At 36.3% G+C, this 25,418-nt stretch overlaps 1 long non-coding RNA gene across 1 annotated transcript in view; it reads left to right on the forward strand.

Moving 5' to 3' along the window:
* The window catches only part of LOC137638411 (uncharacterized), a 45,709-nt gene extending 25,192 nt beyond the window's left edge, over nucleotides 1-20,517 (forward strand). Inside the window, exon 2 of the long non-coding RNA XR_011044138.1 lies at nucleotides 18,513-20,517. This is a non-coding gene — a long non-coding RNA (uncharacterized lncRNA). The remainder of the gene's footprint in view (nucleotides 1-18,512) is intronic.
* Nucleotides 20,518-25,418: the final 4,901 nt, after the last annotated feature.

Consider the following 25,418-nt stretch of genomic DNA (forward strand, 5'->3'; position numbering starts at 1 on the left):
CCTTGTTCAATATATATACTATCGAGCTATCACACATCTTCAAAAAAACACCCTCTTAATGAGAGAATGCCTTGATGAAGTCACTGAGCTTCAGCACGGCATTCTATTCCCGTGCTGAAACTTGGTGACGGGCAAGAGGAAATTGCTCCCCCAGTTCGAATCTAAATTTCTCTCTTAATTATCTTTTTCTTCCTCTTTATATTTCTTCAACCTTCTCCTAATATAAACTTTCCTCCATGTTGCTGTCCCAACCCTATGAGTTAAATTTCCCATATGTATATGTCCCTCTTAACGAGAGAATGCCTTGATGAAGTCATTGGGCTTCAGCACGGCATATCATTCCCGTGCTGAAGGCTTGTGACGGGCAAGAGGGCTCTCGAACTGGGGAATTTCTTTTCCTCAGTTTGACTCTAAATTTCTCTCATTCTTTTTCTATTACCTCTTATTGCTTATTCCTCCTTCATAATTATCAGCTGTCTCCAACCTTGCTGTCAAAACTCTTTTACCCATTTCACTGTCCAGGTTTTTTAGAGGGGACATTGTATCCATGATCGGTTTTTATTTCAAAATCAATTGTGGGAGCTGTGGTGGTCTTGCCAACTGCCCGAAAATGTTTGGACACCTAGGAGTGTCAGTATTCCCATACTGGCACGCGGAACTATCTCTTAGGAAATTTTGCCTTCGGATTCCAGGGGTTGGCGATTTTATAGAGATAGGACTCTCGGCATTCTGTCCGGTTTGCCTGCCACTATGATTAGAGTGGGGATGATTGTATTCTTGAAATGCTCTCAGTCCCATCAAGCGGGTTTGGCATACACTTGAGCCACTCTAATCATAGTGGTACCATCCCTTTGTGGTAGGGTAGGGAGTGGACATTTGGTAAGCAGCTTTCACAGGTGTCATTGGTGGAGAAATTAATTCCAGGAAAGGCTAACGGTGTCTTCTTTGGAATTTCAGACAGTTTTAATCTTTTCTCTCCCTTAAACTATATTTTTTTCCATTGTTTTTTTTTTCCATTGTTATTATGACCCCTTCCCTCCCCCTGAAAAAATAATTAATGAGTAAACTTAATATTCCCCGTACCCCTGGATCAAATGGCGAACCCCAGACACCGTTGACGACTTCTGCTTGTTTAAATAGGGAAAGCTCTGTTGACAACCTCGGCAATAAAAAGGATTCCTCCAACAATACTTCTTTGACCAGTGTTGTTAAAGACAATTTATCGGCACTGGTGGAAAATGATGCTTGTAATGACCGTAATACTTTACCCTCTGGTTCTGGCTCATTACCAGATCCAACAAAAAATCTGAAAATTCTCCACTTAAAAAACATACCAATTGGTTGTAGCTATGACATAATTCATGAAGCCTTCTGTAGATTTGGAGCAATCAAAGAAATTTTAATGGAGCTTAATGGTAGTAAAGGCTTTTGGGAAGCTTGGGTATCATTTTCAAGTTTTGAGATTGCTTTAGAAGCAAATAAAAATTTAGAGAGCATAAAAATTGACAATTGTTTGATTTCTGGGGCTTTATGTGATAAAGCACCAAGACACCTAGAGATATATAAACCAGAAGAATGGATGGAAAAAGAAATAGAGCATAGACTTCCAGAAGTAAGAACCCCCAAGCCCCCAACATGGATAATTGCATCTGGAAAGATAGATAATTATAACTATTATAAGATTAGTAAATTTATACAAAAAAAAGTTGGTTTAATTAAAAGTAAGGATATTAGTAGATACGGTAAGCAATCTGTTTTGATTAATGCAAAATCAGATACTCAAGCTCACATGCTTTGTGGCATGAAGATTGCAGAAATTGATCCTATTAAGGATATTAAACCACATATGAGCTTCAGCTATGGTAAAGGAGTAGTTTTTGATAAAGATCTATATGAATTCTCAGAACCAGAAATTCTGGACATGTGCCCTGCTAATGTTTGGAAAGTAAGTAAGATCCCTCAAACAAGCATGGTAGTTTTAACATTTGAAACCCCTGTTATACCAGATCATATAATTATTGAGAATGAAAGAGTACGTGTTCGAGAATATAAACCTAGGCCTTTACAATGCTTTAATTGTTTCAAGTACGGTCACCCTTCCCGGTACTGCAATAATACGAAGATCTGTATTAACTGTTCTTTGTTAGAACATGGCCAATGCAACAGAGATACAACCTGTGCAAACTGTAAAGATAATCATAAACCAAATGATAAAAGATGTAGAGAATACAAGAATGAAGAAGCTGCAATCTTGAAAGCAAATGCTGAACATATAAGTGTAGGTTATGCAAAGCATTTACTCAATTGGCAACTTAATTTTGCTCGCGCGGTTAAGATGCCAACAAAAGATTATAATCCACTACCCCTTACTACCACAGGGGGACCAGTGGCAGCACCTGGCCCGTCAGGTGCATCTCCCTTAGTGGTAGTAGCCCAGCCATCTGGGTCAAGTGCTCAGGCTATAAAAGCCAGAGCACAAACCTCCAAAGAGGTCAATATGGTGTCCAACACACCAAAAGTATTGTCACCGATAGGAGCATCTCCCCTAGAGGTAGTAGCTCAGCCTTCTGGGTTAAGTGCTCGAACTGTTGAAGTTCTAGCACAATCCTCCAAGGAAGCCAATGTGGCTTCCACCACCTTAAATGTATTGTCTCAGGCAGAATCTCTACCTGATTTGATGGAGATTGGAAAACAAGATCTTCCAAAGAGGAAAAGGTCCCCATCATCCTCACCTTCATCTAAGTCAGGTAAGTGCCCTACTGCTCATGATACTAAGGTTGACTCTTATAAAGATCCTAGAAAGAAAGAAAAGAAGAGTGGTGGCCTAGTAAAGCCTTCCATCTCCAGGCCTTACATGGCTTCATCTGAAAAGTCCCAAAAGACAAATGAGACAAAGAAAAATAATAACAAAAGATAATGTCTATCATCCAGTGGAATTGCAGAGGTCTAAGTACTAGCATTGAGCAAATAAAAACTTTAACCAGGGACTCAGACACGAAGGTAATTTGCCTACAGGAAACCAAGATCAGTGACAAACCATTTAATCCCGGACTCAATTATCATTTTTGTAGATCCCCTCCTTTGCAAGCTGCAAGAGCTCAAGGTGGTACAGGTTTTATTATTCACAAATCTGTAAAATTTGAAACAATCCCACTCAATACACCACTACAGGCATGTGCAGTTAGAACTCATATCGGGAAAAAAATTACTTTATGCTCGCTATATATTGAACCATCCTTAGAACTTTTCCTCTTAGATCATGCTGGTAATCCAAGAAGGCTTAGACTTTCTGACCTCCAAGACTTGATCAATCAGCTTCCTGCCCCTTTTATTTTAATGGGTGATTTTAATGCAAAGCATACTTTATGGGGTGGAAATGTGTGCGATAGATGGGGTAATCTTGTTGAAGAATTAATCGACAACAATGATGTAATACTAATGAATGATGGTTCTCCAACTAGGTATGATGTAGTCCACAACTCTACATCAGCCATTGATTTGTCAATCTGTTCCTCATCCATTCGATTGGACTACCTTTGGTCAGTAAATGAACACCTACATGGCAGTGACCATTGGCCAATAATGTTAAATTATGTCCATAATCTTCCTTCTCAGTGTCCACCAAAATGGAAGATAGATGAGGCAGACTGGGCAGCTTATGAAAACTGTTCACACACTGATAAAGAATATGATGAATTTACATCTCCAGTGCATGCCTATCAACATCTTGAAAATATTATTGATGATAATGCTAGCAAGTTTATACCTAAAACATGCGGTTTACCTCATCGCTCTGTAGTTCCTTGGTGGAGTAAAGAATGTGCCAACGCAAGAAAAGTGACCCGAACTTGCTTCAGAAGATACTTGAGGACAAACTATTTAGCAGATAGAATAGCATATCTCAGAGCCTGTGCCAAACAAAAAAGAATTTTTAAAAAAGCAAAGAGAGCATCTTGGAAGAAATATATATCTAATATTAATACCAAAACTCCTTCAAAGGAAATATGGGACAAGATTAGAAAACTTCAAGGTAAATTCGTCCCTAAGCCTCTACCAATATTAAGGGAAAATAATAGATATATATCTGACCCCAAAGATGTAGCAGAGGTTCTTGCTAAGCACTTTGCTTATGTATCAAGTGCTGACAACTATTCCCCAGCATTTCAACAAATTAGAGCATCAACATCTGTTGTTCCTCCTGCTTCTTCAAATACTGAAGCTTTTAACCTGCCTTTTAGTATGGAGGAGATGCAAAATGCTATCTCCAGCTCTTCTTTAACTGCCCCAGGTGAGGATGGCATCCGGTATGAAATGATATCACATCTTCCAGTGGATACCAAGGAATTTTTATTAGAAACCTTTAATGGTCTATGGGCTTCCCATACATCTCCTGATTCCTGGCATACTTCAATTGTAATTCCAGGCCACAAGTCTGGTAAAGACCCAGAACTGCCATCTAGTTATAGGCCCATATCCTTGACCAGTTGCATATGCAAACTATTTGAGAGAATGATCAACAACAGACTTGTGTGGTATCTAGAATCAAAAAATCTTTTATCTAACAGACAGTTTGGTTTTAGGAAGAACCGAAGTACTCTAGACCCTTTGCTGATGTTATCAAGGGAAATTTCAAATGCTTTTTCTAACCAAAACCAGGTGGTGGGTGTCTTTTTTGACCTCGAAAAGGCATATGACACCACATGGAGGGGTGGTATTTTAAAGCAATTGGCCTCGTGGGGTATAGGAGGACATATGTTCTCTTTTATTGAAGAATTTTTATCAAACCGCTCCATTAAAGTGAGAGTAGGGTCAGAACTATCTTCATCCTACATGCAAGAAGAAGGTGTCCCCCAAGGCAGCGTATTGAGTGTGACCTTGTTTGCTGTTGCAATTAATAGTCTCATTAGTCACATACCTCCTGGCATACAAGGATCACTATTTGTCGATGACTTTGCAATTTATTGTAGTGGATCATCTGCACTACAAGCATGCCAAAATCTTCAAATTGCAATAAATGCTGCTTCCGCATGGGCAAATTCTCGTGGATTCATGTTTTCTCCTCAGAAGACCAAAGCCATTCGCTTTACTCGTACTCGTAAAAGGGAAGAGATCCCCACCCTTTTCTTAAATGATTGTATTTTGCCATATGAGGATAGTGTCAAGTTTCTTGGAGTCATTTTCGACAAGAAAATGACATTTGGTCCCCATATAAATGACCTATCTATCAGGGTTAAGAAGTCACTGAACATTCTGAAAGTGATATCGCATTTTGATTGGGGTGCTGATAGAACAACTTTGCTTAGAATTTATACATCTTTGTGTCTGAGCAAGTTAGACTATGCATGCCAAATATATGGGTCAGCTACAAAGACTTTACTTGGAAAACTTGATATTGTTCACAATGCTGGGCTTCGCATCTGCACAGGTGCTTACAGAACATCTCCCATTGACAGTCTCTATGTTGATTCTGGCATACCTCCCCTTTCCATTCGCAGAGAGGAGTTGAGTTTGAGGTTTTTAGCTAGGTCCCTTGCTGTGAGAAACAATCCTAACTGTAAATATGTTAGGGCGCCTTTAGATCGGGCTCCTAACAGATCTAGAGTGCCTAAGCCTTTGGAAGTACAGCTGAAAAATGATGCTAGAGAAGTAGGCTTGTTAACAGCACAGATAGCAGAGGTAGGATATCCCAAGTCTCCTCCTTGGTGTAATCCACCTGTTAAAGTATGTTTTACGGCAGGAGGGAAAAATACCTTACCTAGTAGGGTTATGAAAAGTGAGTTTTTAAATCATGCTGCTCAACATCATGGGAAGCATGTTTTTACAGATGGCTCCAAATCGGCTGCAGGAGTTGGAAGTGCAGCTGTGGTGGGGGATATTGTTATTAGAAGGAAACTCCCATACTCTTGTTCAATTTTTACTGCTGAGCTGTACGCAATAATTCTCGCAGTCCAACATATTTTTAAAAATGGCAACCAAAATAGTTTTTATACAATTTTTACGGATTCCAATAGTGTTTTACTCTCATTAAAACAAATTATGCCAGGCCATCATCTAGTACAAGAGGTGCAGGACTGGTTAGTACTTCTGCAATCTAGGAAGAGTATCAGTGTTCACTTCTGTTGGGTCCCTGCCCATGTTGGGGTGGATGGGAATGAACAAGTAGATAAGGCAGCAAAGGAAGCTTCAGGGCTAAGTAATCCATCCCCCTTGAGTATTCCTTACAAAGATCTTAAAAGTGAGATTCATCTTTACTGTAAAAATAAGTGGCAAGCTCGATGGTCTGAACTGACCACCAATACAAAATTGAAACAAATCCACCCATTGGTGGATAAATGGTCATCTTGTAATTCTACAAGTAGAAGGGATACCATTATTTTAACTAGGCTGCGTATTGGCCATACACATGCAACGCACAATTATTTAATGAAGAGTGGGGAAGGGAGACAGGCCCCTCTTTGTAATACCTGTCAAGTGACAATGGATGTTAAACATATTTTAGTCGATTGTCCTGTTTTTAATCTCCAGAGGAGGACACATTTACTCCAGGACAAACCGTTAAGAGATATACTGGGGGAAAACTGTAATACCCTGAACTTGAGAAAATTTATACAAAGTATTGGGTTATATTACGAGCTATAATTGATTTTATTAATTTATTTATTTATTTTACCCTTTTAATCCCTATTTATTTCACATCTAGATTTTATTGTATGAAAGTGTTACGTTTTGTATTAAAGGTTAAAATGATACTAAATGGTGTGAGTGTACAGATGTGATTGAATGATTTTCGTTGTATAGCGCTGAATGGCCTTTGATGCCCCAGTGCTTGGCTTAATGCCTAAATCCCATATTCAATTCAATTCAACCATATGTACATGTGTATATATTTACATATGTGTGTGTGTTTATTATTATTTTTTTTTCTCACTCTTTTTATGGCATGGATGTTTCTACATCCGTTATTGCCACTTGGGCGGATGTTTCTACATCCGGTATTGCTGCCTGCTTTGATGAATGGGAAAGGTGTCGCGGTTGGGAGGTGTTTGTGCTCAAAGCTATATGTGAGAGTATTGGATGATCTCAGCCATCCCGAAGATGGTTTGGACCTTTTTGGCGGGACTATTCTCAAGTGTTGGGTCTTCGGAATCCAGGGGGATCCTACGCTTGGGGTAGGACTCTCGGCTTTTGGCCGGAAGCCCGTCATTACAGATATGGGGAGGATGATTCCATAGTTTCTTGGTCTCGGTCCTAACAGGCGGGTTCAGCTTACACCTGTGCCTCTATATCTGTTTTGATGCTATCCTTCAGGTAGGGTATGGAGTGGACCATCTGGGAAGTATACTCTCACTGTGCCGGTAGTGGAGAGTGCAAATTTCCTTCCCAACATGTGATGCCTTAATGTTCTCAAGCAGGTAAATCAAACTTCAAAAAATCACTCTTCTCTCTTCTTTTTTATGATGGATTCTTGTGAGAATGACCCCACCTCCCCTGGATATGCTGACTTGCCCCCGGCACTGTTGACGACCTCTGGCAATTCATTTAAAGAAAACTCCGTTGACGACGTAGGAACTAAAAAGGACTATTCTTTAAATACTCGGAAAAAGGGTAATTTGGGCAACACAGGAAAACTGAATGTCCTGCACATTACCCAAATCCCATTAGAAGCCAATTATGATGTGCTACATAAAAGATTTGAGTGTTACGGATTAATAAAAGAAATTAGAATGAAACTTCAAGATGATAATTGGGAATCTTGGTTATCATTTAACTGTCATGAGGAAGCATTTAATGCAAGCCGTAATATTGTTGATATTAAAGTAGGTAATATGAGTGTTAAGGGTGCTCTGTGTGATGGGGCACCTAAAGATCTGGATGTCTACAGACCAGCAGACTGGGCTGATAAAGATATAGAGGCAGATATGCCATCCCAAAGAAAGCCAAAACCACCAATGTGGCTTCTTGCTCAATCTGTAGGAGGTACGGAAAATTATTTCAAGATCTGCAAATTTCTTCAGAGGAAGGTAGGTACGATCGCACCAGGAGATATATCTCGATTTGGTAAGAAAAGTTACTTGATAAAGGCCAAGTCATACACACAGTCTGTTATACTATCCAATTTGAAGACAGTAAATGATGATATAAAATTGGACATCAAACCCCATCTAAACTTTAGCTATGGAAGGGGAGTGGTTTTTAATAGGGATCTGTATGAATTTACTGAAGAGGAGATATTGGCTATGTGTCCTCTATCAGTGTGGAAAGTACATAAAGTACCTGGAACATCAATGATTGTTCTTACTTTCCAGGATGCCGATGTACCTTTCCACATAGACATAGAAAACGAAAGGATCAGAGTTCAACCTTTTAAGCAAAAGCCACTGCAATGTTATAATTGCTTTAAATTTGGACATCCCTCCAAAGTTTGCAATAGTGAAAGAATTTGTAATACTTGCTCCGATATTTACCATGGGGAATGTACATTTGAGGCAAGGTGCTTAAACTGCAACTCTAATCATAAATCTAATGATAGGAGCTGCCAGTTTTATAAGTTAGAAGAGGCTGCCCTCAATAAATCAATTATTGAACGTGTAAGCGTGGGGCATGCCAAGAGATTATTAAATAAATCTAATACTTATGCAAAGACATTAAAAACAGGAGAATAAGTTCCTCGGGAATCATCTCGCCCACCTACTACTGTAGGTAGTTCTCAAAAAAGGAATTCACCATCTATTGATAAAGTGCTGCATAAGACAAGAACATCTCCTCCTAAAGATTTATCATTGAGTATCAACCAAAAGACATTGCCCACAACTATCAAACCTTTGTCCCCCATTACAAAGGATAGTACTAACCTCTCCCAGGCCATATCCTTGCCTGATTTAATGGAGATTCCACCTGACACCAAGTTATCAGGTGTACCTGTAGTGGGGAAGGTACAAAAACCTGGTAACTCACAACCTACTAATCGTAAAAGAGAGAGACCTCCATCTCTCTCACCCCCTTCCATAAGAAATACTAGAATTATGACATCAAATAAATATGATGTTTTGTCTGTTGATGTTGCCGATCAACCAGAAGATAATTTAAATAAATCAAAAATTCAAGTTGAGGTCCACCATCCCCCTCAACAAATAGATTAAAAAGATACAAAGAAAAACACCAACGTAAAACCCAACATAACAAGACCATCTCTGAAGAAACCTACTGGTAATAATGTTAAATTAAAAACTGCTAATGGGAAGACCTCATCCAAGATGTCTTCCCGAAATAATCCATAGTTTTCTCCTCAATTTTGCAATGGAATTGTCAGGGTTTGAGGGCCAAATATGAAGAACTTAAGCTCTTAATTCACGAGCATTCCCCCATAATTGTATGTCTCCAGGAGAGCAAGCTTGATGCTAATACCCCTGGTCCTCGCGAATATATTAGTTATAGGACACCTTATGATCACGGAGTTGGGAGCCATGGCGGAAGTCTCATGTACATTCGTCGAGATGTTCCCCAAATACCCATGTCTATACGTACAACCCTGCAGGCAGTTGTTGTACAAATTGATATAGGGAGAAAATATACAATATGCTCTCTGTACTTACCTCCAAATGATAATATTTTATATGATGATTTAGCAGAGGTCATTCAACAACTCCCTCAACCTTTTCTCTTACTGGGAGATATGAATGGTAGACATCCTTTATGGGGTGATGTTTTGGCCAACACAAGGGGCAATATTATCTCATCAATTGTGGAGAATGAGGATGTGGGACTCCTTAATACAGGAGAGCCCACACACTTTTATGTTCAGACAGGTACTTTGTCATGCATTGACCTTTCAATTGCAAGCTCTAACTGCCTTCTTGATTTTGATTGGAGGACATTAGATGATTGGCATACTAGTGATCATGCACCAATCATTATAAACACCAACAAGGTTCCGCCTTTGCAAAGATCGCCACGTTGGAATCTAGACAAGGCAGACTGGGTTAAATTTTCCGAGCTAAGTGAAATCGAAGGGAGAGCAGAACAGTTTGAAAGTGTTGTTGATGCCATAGACCTACTGAATGGAACTCTTCATACAGCAGGAGTCAATTCAATTCCCAAAACAACAGGGTTATTCAAACGACGACCAGTCCCGTGGTGGTCTTCTGAACTAACTGCACTCCACAGAGCCACAAGAAGATCTCATAACACGATTGCGTAGACGCAGAACTGATGAGAATTTAACTATGTACAAGAAATGTAGAGCACAGTTCCGTCGTGCCATGAAAGAAGCGAGGCGCCAGTCATGGATGTCTTTTGTTTCCTCCATTAACAGTAGAACACCACCATCTTCTGTGTGGAGGAAAGTAAAAAAGATAGCTGGCAAATTCACCCCCAACCCACCACCAGTGTTGAAGGTGAATGGCCAGTTTGTAACTGAAGCAAATGAAGTTAGCAATGCCCTGGCTAATCATTTTTCAAATGTATCCAGCAAGTGTGAAGGAGCCCCTGGTCACCAGTATAGGCGCACTGAAGAAAAGAAAATTTTAAATTTTGCAACAAGAAGGGAAGAGTCGTATAATTCTCCTTTCACTGAAAGAATTTGATTCCGCACTTGCTCATTGCAACGATACAGCCCCTGGACCCGATGGAATTCCATATGCAATGATTAAACATGTACATTTTAATACAAAGCTATTTATTTTAAGCATTATTAATAGAATATGGCATGATCATAGTTACCCAAGTGCTTCGGAACTAGCCATTATTTTAGCTTTTTTAAAACCCGGTAAAGACAAGTTTTTAGCAACAAACTATCGTCCTATTGCATTGACATCTTGTTTATGTAAAATCATGGAGAAGATGGTCAATGCAAGGCTGATATGGTACCTTGAAAAGAAAGGTATTTTATCACCGATTCAATGTGGATTCCGAAAAATGCACTCAACGACTGATGTGTTGATACGACTTGAGTCTTCTATTTGTGAAGCCTTTGCTTCCAAACAGCACCATGTTACAGTATTTTTTGACCTTGAAAAGGCATATGATACCACATGGAGATATGGTATTCTTAAAACCATTCATGAATTGGGATTGAGAGGAGAGCTGCCACTATTTATTCAGGCATTTCTTTCATGTAGAGTTTTTCAAGTGAGAGTGGGGGAAACTCTATCAGAGAGTAAGTGCCAGGAAGGAGTTCCTCAGGGTAGTGTGCTGAGTGTAACCCTTTTTGCACTAGCAATTAATGGGATATCCTCAGCCATTCCCCAGGATGTTCTCTCAACATTATTTGTGGATGATCTCTCAATATCATTTGCTGGCACTAGAATGGCAATGGTTGAGAGAAAAATCCAACTCTCTATTGATAAAATTATCCAGTGGGCTGACATGAATGGATTTAAGTTCTCGACAAGTAAAACTACCATTGTCCATTTTTGTCGTATCCGGGGAGTACATCCAGACCCGGATATATACATTAAAGGTCAACGGATACCATGTGTACCGGAAACCAAATTTTTAGGTTTGATATTTGACTGTAGACTTACATGGGTTTCTCACCTAAAAGCGCTAAAAGCTAAATGTGTTGAAGCTCTGAATATCTTGAAAGTATTGTCCCATACATCATGGGGGCAGACCGCAATACTATTTTAAAATTATACAAGGCCTTGATTTTTTCCAAAATTAGTTATGGTTGTGAGGTATATTCTTCAGCCACCCCAAGCCGGTTAAAAATATTAGACTCGATACATCATGCAGGTATTAGATTGTCTACTGGAGCTTTTAAAACCTCGCCTATCCCAAGTCTCCTTGTTGATGCCGGAGAGTTACCTCTAGACCTTTACCGAATGTCTTCCATTCTTCGGTATTGGTTTAGATTGCAAAGACTCCCTAACTCTCTAGCCTTTCAGACTGCAAGCCTTGTAAGACACGCATCATACTTTGAGTTGCACCCAAAATCTCCTCAACCTTATGGCTTTCGGGTGAAACGATTATTAAATAGTCTGGATATAATTAGAAATAAGGTACTTCCATTCAAGGTATCATCAACGCCTCCATGGAAGTTGCCAGAGATATCTTTTTGTAAATATTTTATTGGAGATAAGAAGAATGTCAGACCTAGAAGCCAGGTCTCTTTTTAATGAACATGTTAAAGAACATAGAGGATCAACTTTTATCTATACTGATGGCTCCAAATCTGATGCTGGCGTTGGATTTGGAGTACACAGTAATGGTTTTAATTGTAGAGGTGCACTTCCTCTGACCACTTCCATATTTACTGCCGAACTCTATGGCATATTAACCGCTATTGAGAAAATAGCGTTGGAGAAGGAGGGTAATTTTACAATTTTTAGTGATGGAAGGAGTGTCCTTCAAGCTATGGAAGTTTTTAATTCTAATAACCCTCTAGTTTTAAAGATTTTAGAATGGCTCTTCCTTATTGGACGGAGAGGTATAACAGTTCAATTTTGTTGGGTTCCAGCACATATAGGTGTGTCCGGGAATGAGAAGGCAGATTCACTGGCTAAGGAGGCTGCATCCGAGTTGCTGCCAAGAAGGTATCCCATTCCCTGTAATGATTTCTTACCTGACATCAAGAAATTGGTTTGCAATAAATGGCAACAGCAATGGGATAGTCAAGATGGCAATAAAATGAGGGAAGTAACAAATGACATATATCCTTGGAGGTATAATATGATGCCCCGAAAATGGGAGACGTCTCTTTGTCGTCTCCGTATTGGTCACACTCGGTTGACACATGAGTTTCTGCTGAAGGGCCAACACCAACCGTATTGTGACAACTGTTTAGTACCTCTAACAGTAAGGCATTTGTTGACCGAATGCCCCAATTATAACAACTTGCGGAATAGATATTTGTTTGAGGCTCGAGGTGAGGGTGGCAGGTTCATCCTTGCCAAGATTCTTGGAAATGATGTGTCCTACCATGCAAGTGGCATTTTTAGATTTCTTTCAGAAGCAGGTCTTCTGAAAAATATTTAACTTTTATGACATTCAATTTTTATGATTTTAATTGAATACTCTTTAATTTTTTATTTTATTTCATTTTTTATTTTTGTATACATAAATTAAATGTTACCGGCGTCAATGACCTTAGATGTCAGGATGCCAGAAAACTTTAAATCATTCATTCATTCATTCTTCAAAAAACAAAAAGTGGGCTTTAAACTATATGCAGATGATACTCAGTTCTACCTTTCAATTTCAACTTTACAAGATACAAAGAAGAAAATTGATGAGATGATGACTGAAATAAAAACATGGATGCAGAGGAAAAAGCTTGAATTAAATGATGATAAAACCGAATGTATGCCTTTTGGCACAAAGGTGGCTTTGAAGAACTACCAGATATTTCAAAGTATAAAAATTGGTGACGCTGATGTTAGGGTTGTGCCTATTGTGAAAATTTTGGGTGTACAGATAGATTGTAATTTGTCAATGAGGGATCAAATAGTGAACACACTGAAAGTGTGTAACTATCGCCTGAGAAACATATCCTTTATTAGAAAATATTTAACAGAGGGCAGTACAAAAATTTTAGTGATGAGTCTCGTAATATCAAGGCTTGATTATTGCAATTCTCTACTATAAATTGCCCAATACACTACTAAGAAAGCTTCAAAATGTGCAAAACCGGGTGGCTAGACTGATAAAAGGCATGAAACCTCGGGGGAGAATAACTCCAGCACTGATCGATCTACATTAGTTACCTGTTAAGAGGCTAGAATTGAATTTAAAATATGTTTGTTGACTCACAAAGCACTTACAAGTGATAAGCCTAAATATCTTCGTGATTGCTTGGTCCCCTACCCTCAAGCTACTAGCGCTGTTGTAAGAGTTAGACATGCTGATGATCCATATAGACTATTTGAAATTAGTATGAATCATGCAATAGGAGGAAGAACGATTTATTATGCTTCACCGAGACACTTCAATGACCTTCCACTCGATGTCAAGAATAGCAAAAATGTGGCGGCTTTCAAGAAAAACCTGAAGACTTATCTCTTTGGAAAGTGTTATGATAGTGATCTGAAAATTGATAAGCCTGAGTACAAATGCTGGCGAATAACTGAAAAGATACAGAGCAAAATATTAACGGGAAAGAAATTATTTTCACACACCAAGGCCCGCCTGAACAGACTCTTAGTGTCTGATGGAGGGCGAGAAATAAACCCAAAAAGTAAATGTAAAAGTATTCATTCAGCATTTCACACTGCATATCGCTCGTTTATTCTCAAGTCCACAATAACGAAGCACTTAGAAAACAATAAAGTCTTCATTTTCCTCTTGCAAGCCTTATTATCTTCAGTCTTTTGGATATCTATTGCGATCTTATGTTATAGTCTTGGACCGGTTATAGTCCGGTTTTGATAACATATTTCAAACTCTAATTCTTGCTGTGATAGGCAGCTAGGTATAGTATTGATCCGGGTCAGAGACATTTTATTATTCTTCGTCCTCTGTTTATTATGTTTTGTAATTTTTCTATTTGCACTTTTGGTAGAGTCATCACTGGCGAATTTGAATGCTTTCTAAAATAAGACTGTGACTTACATAATCTGTATTTTATATGAAAATCTCCTTAACCCAATTGACACACGTGGGACTTTTGAGGGAAGTTTGTTGAAAAAAAAATCATGGGATGTATCATTGCTGGGAGTTTCACCACTTGCTTTTTAATTGGATTGCTTACTTAAGATACTAAAAAATTGGAAAACAGATATCATGGTGAAATGATAGAATAAATGTGTCCAAAAAGTATATAGATTAATGATAATCTTTACTAAAACATAGGAAAAGAATAGCTGAGCATTTTTGTGTGATCCTTCGAAAAGTGTTGATTATCTTCTATGCAAAAAGTACTGCAGTCATGGTCCTAATTTGTTTCAATAATCATTCTCGATATCTTTTAGAAATATGCATTCTAACTTATTAATTCTACAAACACTTGATTAGATAGAAATTTTTACAAATACTGAACGCTTGTGATCATTTGATTATACCAATTCGCCAAAGAAAAATGTCAAGTCAATCAGCACCAAGAGACATGTAACTTATAATACTCTTTGAATCCACATTAATAGCAGACATTTTTCCAAGGGTATCAAACATGACACTTTGCTCAACAGGAATATTATTAAGCATTCATTTTATGAATGGCTAAGTCAACCCAAGTTACATATAAATTTATTTATGCTATACATGTTTCAAAATACTGCATGGCACGTATAAATTTACTGCTGTATACAAATCATCGTGAGTTATTTTTACGCTTTTAATGTTAACATAAACTACAAACACCTTTGGCAGGAAAGTAAAACCTATTTTTTTTCACAATAAACTGACAATTTTCTTTTTAAATAAGTATCATCATGATATAAAAGTGGGTAATAATCACTATCATCTACACAATAGGCTGGTTACATTTGTTCACTCTGTAGTAAATGTTTCCAGATGTAGCAGTTTGTATTCCAGTTACGGAAAAAAATGACATTCGTAGATAATGTATATTTGTCCTAACTATACAAACCTTGGCTATTTATACAAACTTTTCCGCCAGCCCTATTCCCCCAGCCCTATTCCCCCCCCCCCCCCCCCCCCCCGAAAAGTCCTACCTCCAAGCAAAGTGAGCTAAATCACAGGTGTGTGAGCGGGAGTGGTAGCAAGGTACTCCCCCCCTTAACCCCTGAGACAGCAAAGCTCTTGCTGTACCTCAGAGAGGAAAGGCCTACTCAGTCTCGACTGTGAAAGGCTGCTGCTCAGCAGTGTCTCATCATTAGATTGAACGGGGTTAACCTTTCCTACTCATGGAATTTTCTCTCCTCATACAGTGTCGATCTTATTGGTCCCCACTTAGAAGTTGGACCACTTCCTCAGACTATTTCTTGTACTACGCTCTTGGAAAGGAGCGCTTCATACCGCTAGTCAGTATGGTTATAGGGGCATCATCCTTCCTAAGGAATAGTCTCCTACTAAAGGACGAGTCTTTATATCCGTGTAGGAACAAATCGCATATTTCAAGTCATTATTATTTATTTTAACTAGATAAACCTGGATTCTTCAAGTTTTACTTCCAGACTCAACCCTCCTGGGAGTCCTAGGTGAAGGTCGGAGTAGCTACTCAGTGTCCTGGCAAGTGGCAGAGCTTTTACACCATCTGCCAGCAGCTACCAAAACCTCACTATGAATTTTAAAGTTCAAGTCAGGCTGAAAACATACTCCTTTTAAAGAACTCAATTTTGTATAGTTTGGTAAAAGGAACTTAGGTTTGTAGAGTTTGGTGAAATGCAAATTGCCATTAGAATTTATAATAATAATGGTTTTATAAGCTCTGGAAAAGGATGGAGGTTCGTATGCCCAGCAAGTGAAAAATAACATTGAATAAGTTCGTCAAAGAAATACTCGAGACTAGGTTAGTGAATCGGTATAAGTCTTCCATAGTTTAAGACTAGATAAATAAGGTGGTGAAGATGGGTAGAGTAAGCTGATTCATTGATTGAAGGTTAACCAGAAAATCCACTTGGATAAATTGATTAATACGATACGATAACTGGAGTTAGTTTGGGGATAATTTTAGGAAGTTGCTGATCTTTTTTGTTTTTTATTTTTAGAAGTGAAAACACCTCAATTATTAATTTGCCCAGCGCTATACTCTTGTATACTAAGTAATATTGTACCCAAACTTTTACTGTGACAGTAGATCTTATTTTTGCTCAGAATTATTATTATTATTATCATTACTACTAGCCAAGCTACAACACTAGTTGGAAAAGCAAGATGCTATAAGCCTAAGGGCTCCAACAGGGAAAAATAGCCCAGTGAGGAAAGGAAATAAGGAAATAAATAAATGATGAGAATAAATCAACAATACATCATTCTAAAAAAAACAGTAACAGCGTCAAAACAGATATGTCCTATATAAACTATTAACAACGTCAAAAACAGATATGTCATATAAACTATAGAAAGACTCATGTCAGCCTGGTCAACATAAAAACATTTGCTCCAACTTTGAACTTTTGAAGTTCTACTGATTCAACTACCCGATTAGGAAGATCATTCCACAACTTGGGTACAGCTGGAATAAAACTTCTAGAATACTGTGTAGTATTGAGCCTCATGATGGAGAAGGCCTGGCTATTAGAATTAACTGCTTGCTTAGTATTACGAACAAGATGGAATTGTCCTGGAAGATCTGAATGTAAAGGATGGTCAGAGTTATGGAAAATCTTATGCAACATGCATAATGAACTAATTGAACGACGGTGCCAAAGAATAATATCTAGATCAGGAATAAGAAATTTAATAGACCGTAAGTTTCTGTCCAACAAATTAAGATGAGAATCATCAGCTGAACACCAGACAGGAGAACAATACTCAAAACAAGGTAGAATGAAAGAGTTAAAACACTACTTGAGAATAGATTGATAACCGAAAATCTTGTAAGACTTTCTCAATAAGCCAATTTTTTGTGCAATTGAAGAAGACACAGACCTAATGTGTTTCTCAAAAGTAATTTTGCTGTCGAGAATCACACCTAAAATTTTAAGAGTCATACAAATTTAAAGAAACATTATCAATACTGAGAACTGGATGTTGAGGAGCCACCGTCCTTGACCTACTTACAATCATACTTTGAGTTTTGTTAGGATTCAACTTCATACCCCATAATTTGCACCATGCATTAATTTTAGCGAAATCTTTATTTAGGGGGTCACCAACCCCAGATCTACATTCAGGGGATGGAATTGATGCAAAGAGAGTAGCATCATCTGCATATGCAACAAGCTTGTTTTCTAGGCCAAACCACATGTCCTGTGTATATAGTATGAAAAGTAATGGGCCAAGAACACTACCCTGTAGAACACCGGATATCACATGCCTAACTCACTATGGTACCCTTCAACAACAACTCTTTCAGATCTATTACTTAAAAAATCAATAATAATGCTAAGAAACGACCCACCCACTCCCAACTGTTTTAAGTTTGAAAACAATGGCCTCATGATTAACACTGTCAAAGGCAGCACTAAAATACATACATATGTTATAAATGTTTTATTAGTATTGTGTGTGTTTTACCAGGTATCCCTTGTGGTGTAAGGTAGAATGTTTAATTCAAGGAATTATGGTTTATTGATTCTCTCGAAGAAAATTGAAGGATTAGTGGAGCTTCCTGTTAACCAGTGGATTACCAAAGTCTAGGTTTTTTATTATTTTTGTGAAGTATTTCCTTTTCAGGCCTTAAGACTTAATATTATTGTTATTATTATTAGTATTACTTGCTAATTTACGAGATTTACTTTCGGTTATATTTTCTGTTATGAATGTTATGGACATGTCTAGGCTATCGCTATTTCCACATTTATACCCAATACATTAGAATATTTTATATTTATAGTTTATCATGCAGAATATTTTATTAAGTATAGTCTTGACATTGAAGTGCATTGTAAAATATTTGAAGAAGACTCATACATCTGTAGTCCTGAAATTAAAATCTTGTATTTATCTTTCAGACTATAATCATCAAAAGGGAAGGAAGTATTATAGCCTCCTGCACAAAACAGGAAATTGAACTGCAAATATGCACTAAAATGAGGCATTCCTACTAACATCAGTTTGAAGATTGGCAGCGAATAATCAGTGATTTACTACAAGAAATTCCTGAATGTTTACGAGGAAGAGAAGTTGATTAATTTTATTAATTTCTAATTTCAAAAGGAGCACCAACCAATCGTCTCGACTGAAGCTGCTAGTCTATCATTAAACTTTTCTGGATTGTTAAAATACTCTGAGAAATATTATTATTATAAATATCTTGAAATGCTCACTTGACCCTAGTTATTTAATTTTAGTTGTAGGTGTGTGTTACAAGGGTCACCCCATTTATATGCCCTATTTTCACTAGCAATCACTGAAAAAAATTTTATGTTACAGTAAATAAGTAATATAAATATTTAAAACAATGATATTATCAGATTACTTCTAGTTTATCAAAGTTTGTGTATTTCTGGAAGTCATGAATTTAATTATTATAACTATCTACTTTTATTTAGCTAGTAGCAAGTATTTTATTTGCTCTCAACTTTAGAAATTCATTGCATATAAAGCTAATTTTATTTTTAATTCTATGCATCTTTCCCTTGAAAATACTCGATGCTATTTTCACTAGTAAATTCTAAACACCCAAAAATTAAATTGAATTTGATGTCCAAACCTATCTATATCTAATTGAAATTCAGATTGCAATGTCCTAATTTTCATTTAATTGTAAACGATTACAATCATTCGTTTAGTTGCCTGAAAACTAGTAAGTGAATACAAATATATTGAATAATAATGGATTCCTATTACCTCTTAAAATTCCTAGTCTGAATAATTATAGGTTATGTTAATTGGATTTTTTTATTGTGTTATTGCAAATGTTTTTAAAAATTAAGGAAATTTTACATTAAAAACCAATTAAGACCCACAAATGTAAATAATGAAGTAACTGTTCCTTAGAAATTTGTTGCACGTTTTAAATTTTCAATAATTAGATGTTAAATCAAATGTAAATTTCCTTTGGATCTCTTAACATACTTCTATATCGTATCATTTTTAGAACTGAGTAAATTACTGTAAACAAGTTCTCTGAATGTGTGGCTAAAGGGAAACTGATATTAATATTTTTAGCAATTGATTCAAATTCATTCTATAACCTGTATATTAAAGTACTTTAATTACTTGTGAATATAACCTCCAACTAATTATTTTACTCTAAATATCATTTCATTATTGTCTATGTATACCTCTCAAGACTGTAATCTAATTATTAGCAACTGAGATTGTATTTCCTTTTACACTTCGACTCTATTGTAGGCCAATGTTCTCTTAAAAGGTATAAGCAGATATATATGAGATAGTAGCTATTGGACAAAAATGTCTCTCTCTGATTATCCATATCTTGCCAGTGTTTTCAGTCAATGTTTTTCTTGGGGAGGGCGGGGGAGTAGTTCATCATATTCTAGCCATCAACAGGTTTATAAATATTGGTATTATAAATCTACTAGAGAATAAGTACATATGATTTTGGCTTATATGTTTCAAATAACCATCATGTTTCCTTCCCTCATGCAATAATGACAAATATTCTGCTTAAATGAAAGTTTCATATATAAAGCTCCACTACTAGAATTATTTTCTATATATTCCAGTTAAAGGGAAAACCAAGCAAGCTTTTAATCTATTAAATAGGTTTACTTATTGTGCTAGCAACTAAATCATTTATTATATGTAAGGGGAAACAAGAAGTCATGAATAGGATAATTTTGAATATTTGTGAAGGGAATCACTATTAAGGTCTTAAATAGCATGGCTAAGCATTAGTGGAGTTTAAATACTGCATTATTGTTTAAAGGTTGCTTTCCACTTGGTAAGGATAGAAGAGAGACTTTATCTCCGGTACTCTGCTATTCTTGGAGGACAATCCAAAATCAAACCACTGTTCTCTAGTCCTGAGTAGTGCAATAGCCTCTGTACCATGGTCTTACACTTTCTTGGGTTAGCTTTCTTTTGATTAAGGGTTCATTCAGGCACACTATCTGCTTCCTTATTTTCTTTCCTAACTGGGCTATTTTCCCAGTTGGAGCCCTTGGGCATATAACATTCTGCTTTTCCAACTAGGGTTACAGCTTAACTAGTAGTAATAATAAAACTAATATCTCTCTCTCTCTCTCTCTCTCTCTCTCTCTCTCTCTCTCTCTCTCTCTCTCTCTCTCTCTCTCTCTCTGCGAACTGAGGTTATATTTGCGGTAAAATATACCTGCTTCAAAATAAGTTTAGATTATGTTTTGAAACTTTTTCCCAAAGTTGTTTGTAACCTTCATTTCAAAACTTCATATCAAATGTTTTGGTAATTTTCATTAATTAATCTCTAACAAAATGTAAGTTATTCTGATCACGTATAACATTCCCATTGCTTGTTTGCAGTAAAAGATCTTATGTATTCTTCTTCATTCTAATGAATGGAAATTTGTTTAAAAGCTTTAAAATGACAAAATAGCTATGAAAAGTATAAAATCTGTTTACTGGTTTTAAGCTTTGCATATTCTTTACAGAAGCAATTCAGTGGCTCATACTTCAGTCTAGAATATAGCCTATGTAGTTGATAACATATGTAGTTTGGAGGATTTTACGAATTGAATTTATAAAAAAGGCTTTACAAAAGGAATAGTAATCTAATTTGAGTTATTGTAGTCTTTAAGAGAAAGAAACTGTCGGTGAAGTAGTTTAAAATCAAAATTCACGGAATATTTCTTAAAGTAGATGTTTTAAGAGTTCTTTTGATTTATACCTTCAAGATTATTCTTGAAAGACTTTTAAAGGAATATTTGTACTTAATGTAAGGGTTATTAAGAATATGTAAAGAGGATGGGCAGACACATCTGGTTCTTGATACTTGGCTAAACTTAAATGGATTTAGGAATTGCAGCCAAAGTCACTGCTTCGGAGGAAAGACAAATAATTAGGTAGTGATTAGTTACTTAGGACAATGGGAGTAATGAGGCCTACCTATAAGGAGGCTTAGAAAAAAAAGTTTAAAACAATTTGCTTAATGTCTACAGACTCCTTTCAATGTTGAATTTTAAAGGGTTATTTTGTAGTTAGTACTTTAAAAATAATGGCTTATACAAATTGAGAACGCCATAGTTGAAAATTTCACTTGCAATAGTAATGATGTTTATATCTTTTACACCTATCAAAGTGGTTATATAGGTAAAATTGCTTTGAAAGCTGAGAGATAATTTCATGTAGATAGTATGGGGATTCAAAAAGTTAACTAAGCAGATATCAAATGCATAAAACCAGTGACGTTTTATATACAATGAAACACTATGTTTTGTCATTTACGATTTTATATACAAATATTTACAATCAAAACTTGAGACGTGAGATGCTTGTATAACTTATAACTGTACATTGGGTAGAATGATTATTTCAAATATTTTGTTGTAAATAATAGGAGCTACTTTTTAAGTTCTATTGCATAAGAATAATTGGTATACACGAAACTATTTAATGTACAAGAGCTAGAGTTCTTAATGATCATTTATGTCAAAATAAATGACATACCTCTGCTAATGGTATAACTACATATATTGGATAACAAAAGGTAGATGGCCCAACATTTAACATCAATAATCATGGGTATTACTGGCTTTTCAATCTTATCCTAGGTTCCTTATAGTTAGAAAGCTGGAAAAGGTTTATTCATGATAATGTGTTAACGATATATGTAGATCTGATTATAATAAACTACTACATTCATAACAGAAATGAGACATCTTATGTTGAGCAATCCAGGGGTTCACCAAGAAAGTGTGATCGTCAGTTAATTCTCAATATCCCCAATCAATAGTGGTAACCCTAAGATTTTACTCATTTTCAACACTGAAATAGATAGGTAAGAAAAGTCTTGTATGATAGAGCTCAACTTTGAAAAATTTTCATCTGAGCAAACTATTCTAAGAAATACGTCATTTGACCTAAAGAAGCAAGCAAAAATCTATCACTGCCTTTGGTATCCATATTACTAACAAGGCGAGACTATGCAAATGTAACTAGGCTTGCTTTAGAAATAGTTTGCTGAATAAGGGTTGTTCAGTCATCATCTTACTGATATTTTATCTCATTTTTGAGAAATTAACAAAATCTGCTTCACTCACATAAGAAATGTTGAAGCCTAAAGTTTTGCTAATTTCTCAAGAGATAAAATTATAAGTACTCTTATATGTCTAAACAACCTTTATTCACCAGATTATTTCCATAAAAGCCTAATTTGATTTTGCACAGGCTCACATTCGTAATATTGATACTAAAGACAGTGATGGACAGACTTTTGCTTGCTTCTATAGGTCAAATGAGGTATTTCTAAGAATAGTTGCCTCAACAGAATTTATTTTTGTTCAGTCGGGCTCTATCGTATAAGACTGGTCTTTATCTATTTCAATTTTGAAAATGAGCAAAATCCAAGGCTTTAGCATTAATGAGGGGGAATATTAAGATTAACCTGGCACCCACACTTTGGTTAACCCCAGGATTTCAACATAGGATATCCTGTCTCATTTCTGTAAGAATGAAGTATATTCTAATCAGATATCCAAATATCCTTTTCACAATATCATGAGTACACACTTTCCGGCTTTGTGGCCATAATGAACCTATGATATGGCTAAAAAAGTCAGTAATGCCCATATTAATGACGTCAAAAAGTTGGGCCTACATAACTCTATTAATTCAACACATGTAGTTATACCATTAGCAGAGGTATGTAATTTTTTTGTCATAAATTATTAATAAGAACTCTTGCCTCTTGTATATTAAACATTTTCGTGTATACCAATTATTCTTATGCAATAGAAATGCCAAGTAGCTCCTATTATATACAACAAAATATTTCAAATCTTGTAACTTAACTAATTTGCTATATGTAATATATTTTAGTATACTATGTAAAGATAGTGAACTTCATTAATCTGTTAAAATTTTACCATATTTTACTTTGTAACATTTGAGGAATTCCAAAATAAAATGCATCAAAAGGATTCAAACTTTTTAATTTAGTTATCCATGATACATAAAAGAAAACGTTGAATGAAATATACAAAGAAAATGGAATGAAACAAACGAAAAGAGGTGAAATAAATAAAAAAAAAAAACTAAAATGCAATGACTTGGAGTATTCTCCTTAAGCAGCCCCCCTACCCCTTCTAGCACCAGCAAATGCCTTATTCCCCACGAAAATGGGCTAAAAGACCCATGAAATAGTCCTCTCTCCTAACTAGTCACTTGTCTTTATAGACTGGTATTGACCCCCCAAATACAGAGTTCGTTCACTCCCCCCACTGGTGGGGCGAGTGCAGCAGTACCAGTGTTTTATGAATATAGAGTACAAAGTCAAGATGGCCGAACAGTCTCGTATTTCATTTTGGACTTGAGTCCACTTCTTAATCCAGCCGACTGTCAAGCAGATTTTATCCTGAATAAAGTCATGATAATAATGGCCTTAATATTTCCATTGGTTAATATCCCTCAAAAGCCTCTTATTCAATATTAAAGCTATAATATGATTATAGGTATAAAAGTATAACTAAATGAATATGTACTTAAGGCTTCCAATTAACACTATGGTTGAATAAAATCTTAGAAATTCTTTTAAAACTTTTATTGTAGAAGATTAAATGCCAAACATGAGACAGGTTTCAGAATAATCAGTTAATATTTTATGATTCAAATACAAACACAATGACAAATATGCATCTGATTCATGAAACCCCATTTTCTGAAAAGCTTTAAACACCCTAGATTCAAAGAAAACTTGACGTTTGTCATGCACTTAGCTCACAATTCGACGAGGAAAGACTCTTAGATGAGTCACCCTTGAACCAGTATGGTGCAGTGAATGACAAAACGTCCATTTTCTTTGTTTTCTGGTCAGTGTCCATTTTCTTTTTATGAACAACTGTTTGGTGCATTTGAAGCTCAGCATTTGGGAATGAATATTTATGATTGTGTAATTAAGCAGTGCTTCCTCTAATAGAAATATAAAATTATTAATAAAAATAGAAGGAAAAGGAAAGCCCACCAAGGCCATCCCCTGTCCCACCTAGTAACCAGACACTTAAGGCAAAGTTTTATTCTGAGATAGCAAAGTTACTAGGCCCTTGAATGCTTTCCTTTTCCTTCCTTTTTTTTCTTTTATTAATAATTTTACAACAATAATATCAGGATTGTAATTTAATGACTTCAGGAATAGTTTAGAGCTCTCCTGAAGTTAATGGTAAAACATTTATGTTATAATTTACTTTACTATAAGTCAGATTCCAGCTATTTCAGCTAGGTTAAATCTTTAATGACATGAAATTATACATTTGGACAAGAAAAAATCATTTATATTTCTAGAATGGAAAACAAATAAAAACATCTAAATCAAACAAGAGTCATTTTAAGGTCTTTGTGCAATTTCAGAACGATCCATTACTACAGACACCTGAAGCTCACTGAAAAGCAGACAAGATTCACAAATGCCAAGTTGCCTCCCTGCCCCGTCCCATTTAATGCACATGATTGAGTCGGGTAAAAGAGAAGAAGACGTGCAAGGCTACTGCCCTGACCATCCTTGCTACTCCTCCCAGCAGACAGTCAGATCGGACCGAAGTACGCATTCACCTTACACGTGGACACCTGAATCACTTTAGCTGTGTAATAAAGTTTTCGAATGCAAACCCTAGAAGAAGCAATGATGCGAAGTGACTTCATAAAGTTAACACCATTAAAAATCTTATGAAAATGGATTATATTTTACGTGCAGATGGACAGTTTTATGAAACATATTTCAATTCAATATTTACCTACAGTTTGAGTTAGATTAAGTTTTAAGT

Source organism: Palaemon carinicauda, chromosome 3 (genome assembly GCF_036898095.1).
Source record: "Palaemon carinicauda isolate YSFRI2023 chromosome 3, ASM3689809v2, whole genome shotgun sequence".
NCBI classification, from domain to species: domain Eukaryota; kingdom Metazoa; phylum Arthropoda; class Malacostraca; order Decapoda; family Palaemonidae; genus Palaemon; species Palaemon carinicauda.